The following is a 10,684-nucleotide window of genomic DNA, read 5'->3' as shown; positions in this document are numbered from 1 at the left end:
AACGAGTCAGTTTAGTAGTTGGACCAAGCCCCAGTGCACACCGTTTAGGAATAGAGGGAGTGAGAATAGAGGACAGCGAATATAATGAGGATTCGGTAGTTTCAATTTGTACCCACGGTAAATTGCTTGTACTGTAGGTGTAAACCAGGTGAGTGCTTGACCTAAATGAGTGGCAAAATAATATTTTCGTATATCAGGGAGACCACGTCCATCTTCTAGGGAACTCCTTATAAGAGTATAGAATTTCACTCTAGGTGGTTGACCTAACCAGACAAATTTAATTATTGCCCCTTGTACCCGACTCAAAACCTCACTAGGAATTCTTACTGGTATAGTCTGCATAAAATAAAGAATTCTGGGCAAAACACATTCATTTTAACTGCAGTCATCCTGCCAAACCAAGAAATTATCTGGCCCCTCCAAGTTTTAAAATCAGATTCCACATTAGCAAAAAGGGATGGGATATTTTCCTTGTATAGAGAATTATAAGAACTAGTGATGTAAATCCCAAGGTATTTTATCTTTTTGGAACGCCAAGCAAATTGAAAATTGTGTTCTAACAGTTTACGGGTGTCTAAAGATAGTCAAAAGAGTTTGAGAGAAGTCCCGCACAGATTGAATTATATTGCAAGTTTATATACTCGTCTCTTTTACCTCCTAGAATTGTTTAATTAGGAATATTCAAAAAATGGTATATATTCGGGGGCGTGGCCTGCTAGCTGATGAGAGCAGACGTGCTTCCTCACAGCTCCCCAGGCCAACCTTAAAAAACAGCTAAATTCGGCCGGACCCCATAGTTTGAGCTGGTCCTCTCAGCCCAGGGCGACCAGCAGTAGCCCACTGAACGCCCGCCTCAATTTTGGAGCGCCGCGGAGCGTGGTTGTAGCGGCGGCCGCTGGATGGAGCCTGCATGGACTGCCCGGACACAAGGAGGGACCAGTCTCACTCCCTGGGGCCCCCAGAAACTCCCGCGAACGGACCCGCGAAATCGCGGGAGGCTGCCATATTACTTATTGCTGTGACGCGGCAAGTCGGACCTGCGACCCCTCAGCATCTTCCAGACCCTCACCGTTAGACGGGACTCAAGGTGAGATAGATAATATCACCAGGGGACCCCCGGAGGAAACCGCAGACGGGTACGCGAATCGCGGGGGGGGCCGCCATATTGCCAAATAACGCTTACTGCAGCTACCTCATATTACTGTGCTGACAGGGGACCCAGAGCCATACGGGAGCACTTTTATAATCTCTGGCCCTCTGTATGGCCAAATTACATCTGGGGCGAGATCTGGAAGCCAGGGGGACCAGATGTATAGCGGGGTGACTCCAGGCCTAAGCCATTCTGAGTCCGGATAATTAATTAGCTCTTAACCCTGTCAACTGGCCGGTTTTATCGGGCAGACCCTGAGTTATAGAGGCTTGACTCACTCTAACACCTCACTTGGTTGACTGGAATTACCAGACGGAGACACCATATATTACATAGCCGCTCCTTGTGTTGAAAACGCTAACGACACATTCCTAGACATCATCATCGCCTGCATTTTGTGAATTAGCGGCTTCCAACAGCTCAGGAACCCTGGCACACTGTCAAAAGATAATACATTTCTGCCAGAACTACGTCTATGAAACTGATAGGCTACCTTCCAAGTAATAAATACCACTGTTTCGAAATGTTGGCTCATCTCTGCTAAGTCCAATTGGACCCTCCGTCGCCCGTCTATATATTGAGTAACAGTATAAGCTTCCATATCTGATATCTAACACATAACAGCGGGCCTCCAGCTCTTTCATGATGGCACCTAAACGCCCAAAGCCTTCGACTGTTCCACAAGTATCGTTCTTTAAAGCGTCTCCCTCCTCACAAACCGATAAAGCAGGCCCATCATCTAATAAAAGCAGTAAACACCCGTCTGCTTTAGGCACCCCATCTGACGACCCCCCACGAGCTTCCTCCAAACAACTGGAAGTTGCAGATGATGCCCCACTCACAATGGGCTCCATGAGGATGCTCTTGGCTTCCTTTAAGGACGATATTACTTCTGAATTTAAATCAGCTTTGCAATCTTGTCAACGCTCGGTGGACGAGTTGGGGTCCCGCACAGACCATTTGGAGAACAAGTTGGAAGAGGTCGTAAAATCACATAATGAACTGTTCAACCTTCATGAAGAGTTACAGTCAGAGGTCACATCCCTGAGGATTAAGACCGCAGACCTGGAAGATAGGTCTAGGCAAAATAATCTCAAGCTTCGTGGGATTCCGGAGACAATTCCAAATTCAGAGTTGACAGCACATGTGACGGATTTATTTACGAAACTTCTACCAACTACACAGATATCGGACTTTTTACTGGACCGTGTGCATAGACTGCCTAAACCCCGTAATGCCCCTACAGATGCTCCTAGGGATGTTCTGACACAAGTACATTTTTTCCACACTAAAGAGGCAATCCTTCGTGCAGCAAGGTCAGCAGATGCTTCCACTATGGGAAAAATCCAAATCTTTGGTGACCTCTCTGCTGCAACGCTAGCATCAAGAAGATCATTTCTGCCAGTCACCAGAGCCCTACAAAAGGCTTCCATCAATTATAGATGGGGCTTCCCCATTAAATTGATAATCAATAGGAATGGCTCTACCACAGTCGTATCGGATCCAGCGGCCGGTATCCAGCTTCTAGTGTCTTGGAATCTAGAAGACATCTCACAGAAGTTACCAGGCAACCTGCATATAAACCAGGAATGGTCTTAATTGTTTTCAGAATGTCTGTATCCTTTTTTATAGCGGTGTACCCACCTAGTGTTGCTATATCTAACTGATTATTCGTTGTATGATGCTCCTTTTTTTTTTTTTTTTTAAGTTTTAGTTTGTGACACTTTATAAATAGGGTGACTTGCATAGAGGTAGTAAATTTTAGCATAGAGCTGCCTTTTCAGTTTAAGCCGCAAAATGGAGCGTCAAGTTTATGTACCGTTTACTTCACAGTTTGGAACACTGGGTGCGTGCCTATTGCTTTTTTTTTCTTTTTTTTTATATACATCTGAGACCTTTTTCTGTGTTCTCTATTTAAGTGATAGATATAAGTCGTTGTATGTGTTTTCTGTTTCTTTTATATAGAATACTCAAGTTTAATGCAAAGTGTTCTGACCCCGGGTGACGGGGGTTAAATGTTCTATTGGCCACTCACCCCAATGTATCACCTAAGAAGGTGGTCCCTGATAGTTTCTTTATGGAACTATTCATTTTTTCTTATTACTCTGTTTTCTTATCTTTTTTCATTTAGTTTTCAGGTACTTCATATAACCAGCAATCCATTCTTATCTTTGGTACACTTAGGTTCAGAACAATTAATGCTAAGCAATGTTATAATATTTCCAAATGGTTAAGATATTGTCTATTAACGTTGAGGGACTCAACTCTCCCAATAAAAGACGACTCGCACTGCGATATTTTGCTAAATGTAAGGCTCATATCATCGCTATGCAAGAGACCCATTTCCAACAATCCGCCCCCCCTCAATTTTCTAATTTGAAATTTCCCATTTGCTATACCTCCAATGGTCCTTGCAAAAAAGCTGGAGTGGCAATTCTATTTTCTAAAACAAGTAATTTTATCTTAGATAAACAAATAAATTATAAGGAGGGCCGATATCTTATACTCGTAGGTAAATTAGATAATGTTCCAGTGACACTTGCATCAATATATGCTCCAAACACGAAACAAATATCCTTTATTAGGAAATTTTGCACGGCTCTTCAAACATATAAAAAAGGGATTTTACTATTATTGGGAGATTTTAATATTGCTCCGGATCCGCTGTGGGATAAATCCTCATCCAGATCAAAAATTAACCCGCAACCTTCTCAAAATCATTCTCAGAGCTTCAGATGAATCCTTAGCGAATACGAGTTGTATGACGTATGAAGGGCAGGGCATCCAGGTGAGAGGGATTACACCTATTATTCTCAGGTGCACAAATCCTATTCCCGCATTGATCTGGCCTTGGCAGATAAATGGTCCTTACCGTATATTAAACAATCATCAATACTACCAGTTGCCTGGTCAGATCATGTGGCAATGTCCATAGATTGGGATATCAATAGATTGAGGTCTCCCCCAGGCCCCTGGTGCTTGGGAGAATATCTTCTGACCCATACCGAATCTAAACAATTAATATCCAATGCCCTATCCCTGTTTCTGGAAACCAACAAACCAGAGGATACGTCCTCGTTTACTTTCTGTTGTTTGCTTAAAGCAGTGCTCAGGGGTTCAGCTATTTAGGCAGCGGCTCGCTTACATAAGGCGTCTATTCTCCAACAAGTAAATATCGAATGTCGACTGGCAGATTTAGATGCTAAACATAAACTTAATCCGAAGGACGACGCAATTTATAGGGAACTACTTAATGCCAGAACAGAATGGAACACTTTGGCCCTTAAAAAAGTCCATCAGACAATGTTTAAGCTACGTCAAAAGTTCTATATTCAGGGAGACAGGGCAGGCTGAATGCTAGCACGAAAGTTAAGGGGGAAAAGAGCAAAAGAAAGTATAAGAATGATTTCCAATATCAAAGGTACCAAAATTACAGATCCCTATGCTATAGCGGAATCCTTTGCGCAGTACTATTCCTCCCTTTACAATCTGAAAGATGACCCTATGACGTCCCAACCCTCACTAACCCAGATAGATGATTTTCTTAGTACAGTGGACCTTCCATCCCTGGACGCTGACGCTTTGACTGCACTAGCTGATCCCTGGTCCGAGGAAGACATTTTATCAGCTATCAAATCCCTTCCTCTGGATAAGGCTCCGGGACCAGACGGTTATATAAATAAATTCTTTAAATGCTTTCAAGATACTTTGTCTCCCATCTTAGCACACATGTTTAATGATGTTTCATCAGGGGGCTCTTTCCCAAGAGAAATGCTAGAGGCGAGAATAGTAGCATTCCCCAAACCAGGTAAAAATTTGTCCTCCATGGCTAATTACAGGCCAATTGCACTTCTAAATACGGATATTAAAATATTCGCCAAACTCTTAGCAAATAGACTTAATTCACTGCTGACTATTTTAATACATCAAGATCAGGTAGGATTTGTGACAGGGAGGCAGGGACCTCATAATACGAGAAAGGTGATCAATATTATTGAATCTTTCTCCAGTCTTGACCAACCTCTCCTACTACTATCATTAGACGCAGAAAAAGCGTTCGATAGACTGAATTGGCAATATTTAAAAGCAGTATTGGTTAAATTTGAAATAAAGGGCAGCTTTCTCACGTCAATACTTGCATTATATTCTTCCCCCTCGGCCAGAGACTTTGTTAATGGCATACTTTCCACCCCATTTATGATTACAAATGGTACGAGACAAGGATGTCCCTTGTCTCCACTGGTGTTTGCTCTGGCGATTGAACCATTGGCAGAAGCCATCAGACAGGACCATAACATCGCAGGCCCAATCCTCTTTGGCAAAATGTACAAAACAAGCCTGTTTGCTGACGACATCCTGCTGACACTAACAGATCCGATTAACTCCCTAGCAGCTCTACATAGTCTGTTGGGAGAATTCTCTGGGGTCTCTTACTATAAGCTAAACTGCTCTAAAACGGAGGCTCTCCCAATTAATTTCCCACAACACTTATTGGCATCCCTTAAAGCGAAATACACATATGCTTGGCAGGATCATTCTATTAAGTATTTAGGAATTCATTTAACGGCCACTACTAATAGTCTAATAGCAGCTAATTATCTACCATTGATACGACAACTGTCGTTATTATTTAAGGATTGGATGATGTCCGATATATCGTGGATGGGCAGCCTTTCTGCCTTAAAAATGGTTGTACTACCAAAGTTATTATATTTTTTTCAAACATTGCCCATATAAATCCCTCAATATGTACTCATTAAAATCCAAAAACTCTTTACTTCCTATAAAACCTAGGCAAGCAAGGAAAATACTGTCCTTACCTAAGACGGAGGGAGGCATGGGACTCCCGGATCTTCGCAAGTACCAAATAGCATCCCTATTAGCACAAGTAAATCCTTGGTTTTCAAAGGGGAAATTGATGCCCAGTTGGAATGGGATATGGCTACTCCATTCCCACTCACAGATTGTCTCTGGTTACAATCTCATGTTAGGATCCCATGGATCAAAAAATGTACGACGATATCCACAACCAGGAAAGCCTGGTTAGAAATGGTTAATGCGTCAGCAGAAGTTGAGCCCCTTAAAAAGTGGGAGGCACATATAGAAACCGTTGTAATTCCTACACCATTCACCTGATTTGGATGTAGTTACCCTCAAATTAAATCTGAAAGTCTGCAGTTAAAGCACATCTTGTTTGTTTCATTTCAAAGCCATTGTGGTGGTGAATAGAGTCCAAAATATAAAAATTCTGTCAATGTCCCAATATTTATGCACCTGACTGTGTGTATATATATATATATATATATATATATATATATATATATATATATATATATATATATAATTAATTGTGGCTAGATTCTTTTTTTCATATTTGGAAACCCCCCTTTCAAATTCCTGCGTTTGCCACTGGGGAGGGCTTCCGATTTAGTATAATTAATTCGGTATTCAGCAAGGGTATAATAAGAAGATAAAGTCTGAAAAAGGATTGAGACAGGGATGTGAGGGGAGGAAACTGTAAGTAATACGTCATCCGCAAAGAGTGACATTTTATATTCCTTCTCACCAACTTGAATTCCTTTAATTAATATCAGGAGAGGACCGTATTAAACAAGCAAGAGGTTCTATAGTTAAGGCAAAGATTAAAGGGGAGAGGGGACAGCCCTGCCTGGTGCCATTACTGTTTCCAAAGAGATCAGAGTCCCTTCCATTCACCCGGACCCTCGCTGTCAGGTTAGAATATAAAATCCGTATACCTCTCAAAAGGTTCCCTCCCAAACCAAAACTCTGAAGAGTAGCAAACATAAAAGGCCATAACATTTTATCGAATGCCTTCTCAGCGTCTAGTGAAAGAAGCAGAGAACGCATCTTTCTTTTAATTATAATATGTATAAGATCAACTGTTCTCCTTGTATTATCCCGGGCTTGTCGGTCAGGGATGAAACCCACCTGATCAGGGTGGACAAGCTGTGGTAGTACCTCACTAAGCCTAGTCTCTAGAATTTTAGAGAACAACTTAATATAATTATTGAGAAGGGATATAGGCCCTGATTCAGAGCCGGACGCTCTGACAGAGCGCTTGCTCTGAATCAGGGCCGTCCTTCCTAATTTTAGAGCGGCCTCCTGGCCGCTCGCATAGCTGTGGGTGACCACCCACAGCTATAGCGAGCGGCCAAAAAGATGGTCGCTATGGTCAAGACCATCGGACAGCACACCCCCTTTGTAGCGAGACCCATAGCGACGGCTTGGCAGTCGCTATCCGGGTCTCGCGCATGTGCAAGATGGAGCCGGCTTCCTCATGCGCATGCGCACTGGGCCAACATCGACCGCTTGCGAGCGCTCACGAGCGGGTCTGAATCAGGCCCTTAGGCCTATAACTTGAGCAAACATTAGGATCTTTCCCAGGTTTATGTATAACAACAATTCTAGCCTCCAAAGTACGAGAAGATAGAGTCTCACCTTTAAGAAACCCATTGAAAAGTCTGCATAAATGAGGTGACAAAACCGATTTAAATTTCTTATAATACAGTAGGGAGAAGCCATCTGGACCAGGGGCTTTACCAGATTTTTTAGATTTTAACGTCTCCTCCAACTCTTCTAAAGAGATGTCTGAGCTTAATTGAGCAACCTTAGAACGACTTAATTTAGGAAATTGACACTTTGCTAGAAAAGAATGAATATCTTTATCCAAAGAGGGAGATGGAACAGAATTGTGGTTAGAGTTATATAAATTTTGATAAAAGGTTTCAAATTCCTTCACTATCCTACCGGGGTCATGCGTTAGCTCACTCACTCTGGTTTTAATCGACAAAATATTTTTAGATTAAACTTTAGCTCGTAGTTTCCGAGCCAGTAGCTTATCGGCTTTGTCCCCCTTTTCATAATACCTCTGATTTACACGACGGAGGCAGAGTTATGTTTTATGAGACAATAACACATTACGTTCTCGAATTTTAATGAGCTGATCCAAGTCAGATTGAGTAAGAGTAGATTTATGCTTTCATTCTAGTTGGTGTAGCTGTGTAGTTAAATCTAAAATGGCTTGGGTACGTTGTCATTTAATTCTAGAAGCCAATTGAATAAAATGGCCACGAAGAACTGCATTGTGGGCTTCCCACAAAGTCATATCTTTGATATCAGGGGTCTGATTTATGGAAAAATAGTCTTTGAGCAATTGGGAAATCTGCACTAAAACATCTTTATTTTGTAGTAGAGAATCATTTAGGCACCAGGAGCGGGACAGAGAAATAGGAGAAAGATAAGACAGAGTAAAAGAAACAGGGGCGTGTTTTGTATTTATTTAACTATTTATTTTACAGTGGGGGTACGGGTGCCGGCCGCTTGCTGGCACTTGTAGTTCCACAAGTGCCAAAAGGCAGGCATGCTGGCACCTGTAGTCCCACTGTAAAATACAACAGTTTAATTCTATTCTTTACATTATTACCCCCGTACCCAACGCTCCAGGGGTGCGGGGAAGAGCTCCGGGCTTCAGTCCAAGCCTGGAGTTAAGGGAGAGGGGGGGGGACCCATTTTTTCAGGGGTCCCCACCTCCATTGAGATCCCTGGATTGGCCTGACCGGCTTGGGCTGATTATGCTTTGGCCCTGGAGACCCGGTAATAGGGTCTCCAGGCTGTGGCATTACAGCCCAGCTGTTTTGGGTCCAGTGCTGGTTTTAAATACGTATTTTTTCCCCCCTATATTTAAAACCAGGACTGGCCCTGCAGCCTGGTGTTGGTTTCTAAATTACGGTGGAACCCTACTCATTTTGTTCCCTGTAATTTTAGAAACCAGGACTGGCTGGCAAGTCCGGTGCTGGTTAAGCCTTAGGGGGGAACCCTATGTCATTTTTTGAACAAACATTTAACCCATTTTGTTTACAGCTACAACGGAAGCAGCTTACACATATCTCACTGATATGTGCAGGCTGCTTGCTCGGGAGAGTTGCAGAGTGAAGACACTGCAATCTCGGGTGAGTAATTTCCTGCAAAACGTGGTACTCAGGGGAGATATCTCATTCTGTTTCACTATGCTTCACCATCGGACATCTCACTCTCAGCTAAACTCACTTCTTGGTAAATTTGAGAGTTTCAGGAGCCTCAAACCACCCAAGTTTTGACGAAGCTAATTGAGTTGAAAAGAAAACAAACTCTCCCAGACTCAATTCTTAGTAAATTTACCCCTTAGTGTGCATCTTCTGTACATCTAGTGTGTACTTCTGAAAAATATGTATGCTCTTTGTGCTCTTGGTACATTTAACTGAGAATACAGCAATTTCCAAGACAATTACTGGAGCAATACTTACCTACTTTCCCAGAAGGTACCGGAGACTCACGATTTTTCGAGTAGTCTCCCTGAAGTGTGTATGGATCTCCCACATTCTGCCCACTTCCTAGTGAAGTGGGCAGGATGGGAGCTTAAACAGGGAATCACGGATCCATATGGAGGGGGCTGGGCTAATATGACACGATTCACCCCCAGAGTGATTGCCTGGATCTCCTCTCCGGGCTTTTCCAAGAGAGGAGGAGCAAAAACTAGGTAAGTATGAATAGAATAGTGTTCACTCTAGGTCTGGAGCCGGGAAGGGTGCCGGACCTAGAGAAAAAGCACATCTGTGTATGCCCGAAAAGGCGCATTGCCAAGGAAAGGGGGCATGTCTTTAAGACGTATCCCCTTTTAGTTACTCTTGGGGGTGTGCCTGGCACTTACGGACATGGTGGGCTGCCCCCAAGTGCTGTTGTCAGTGTAAATGGCATCCATTCACCAGCGGTGACCGCTACCCTGCAGTTTTCCCCACCCATGGGACACTGTGACCCTGTGGGTGGGGATGGCACCCGCAGGCTGTTTCAGTGGGGCGCCGCGTCGGAGGGCAAAGTGCTTTTTGTCCTTTAGAAATAGGGCAGGGTGCAGTGCCCCACTAAAACAGCCTAGTGGGAACGCTATGGAGCTTATACATCTCTACATCTACTTACATCCTGTGACCACCAGAATAGCACTATTCTGTTCTCCAGCTATTCTGTGGTTGAACCCAGTATCTCTAAGCTCCAATGCCACTATTTGCTACCAAGTGCAGTACTGGTCCATAGTAAAGCCAGTTATTTGTGAACGATATGGATGATAACGCTATATTGTTCATATCATCCAGTGTGTATGCAGTGAACGATCAACGTTGCGCGCTCGCGGGTCGTTAACAATATCCCCAGTTGGCTGAACATGCAGCTCAATCTGGGGATATATAGTTAACGATGCCATGCTGCAGTATGCAGCATGACCCCACTCCCCCCCCGCAGTCATTCATTGTGGCCGACATCGGCAAGTCTGTATACACTTATCAATGTTGGCACCCCGCTGGGCCCACTGCATCCAATATCGTCTAGTGTGTATGAGCCTTAAGTGGACAGTGGGGATTAGCTGACACCAACTGCAGAAGCATGACCACACATACCCAAAAGAAAGTGGTTCCATGTGTGTGTGGTAGGAGCTTGAGTGAATTGGCTCAAGTTACAGGTGTAGGATCCTGTTAGAAAAAGCGGTTC

Source organism: Taudactylus pleione, unplaced genomic scaffold (genome assembly GCF_031769625.1).
Source record: "Taudactylus pleione unplaced genomic scaffold, aTauple2 ptg000080l, whole genome shotgun sequence".
Classification (NCBI taxonomy): Eukaryota; Metazoa; Chordata; class Amphibia; order Anura; family Myobatrachidae; genus Taudactylus; species Taudactylus pleione.
The sequence above is the reverse complement of the archived record's forward strand: the minus strand, read 5'-3'. Positions refer to the sequence as shown.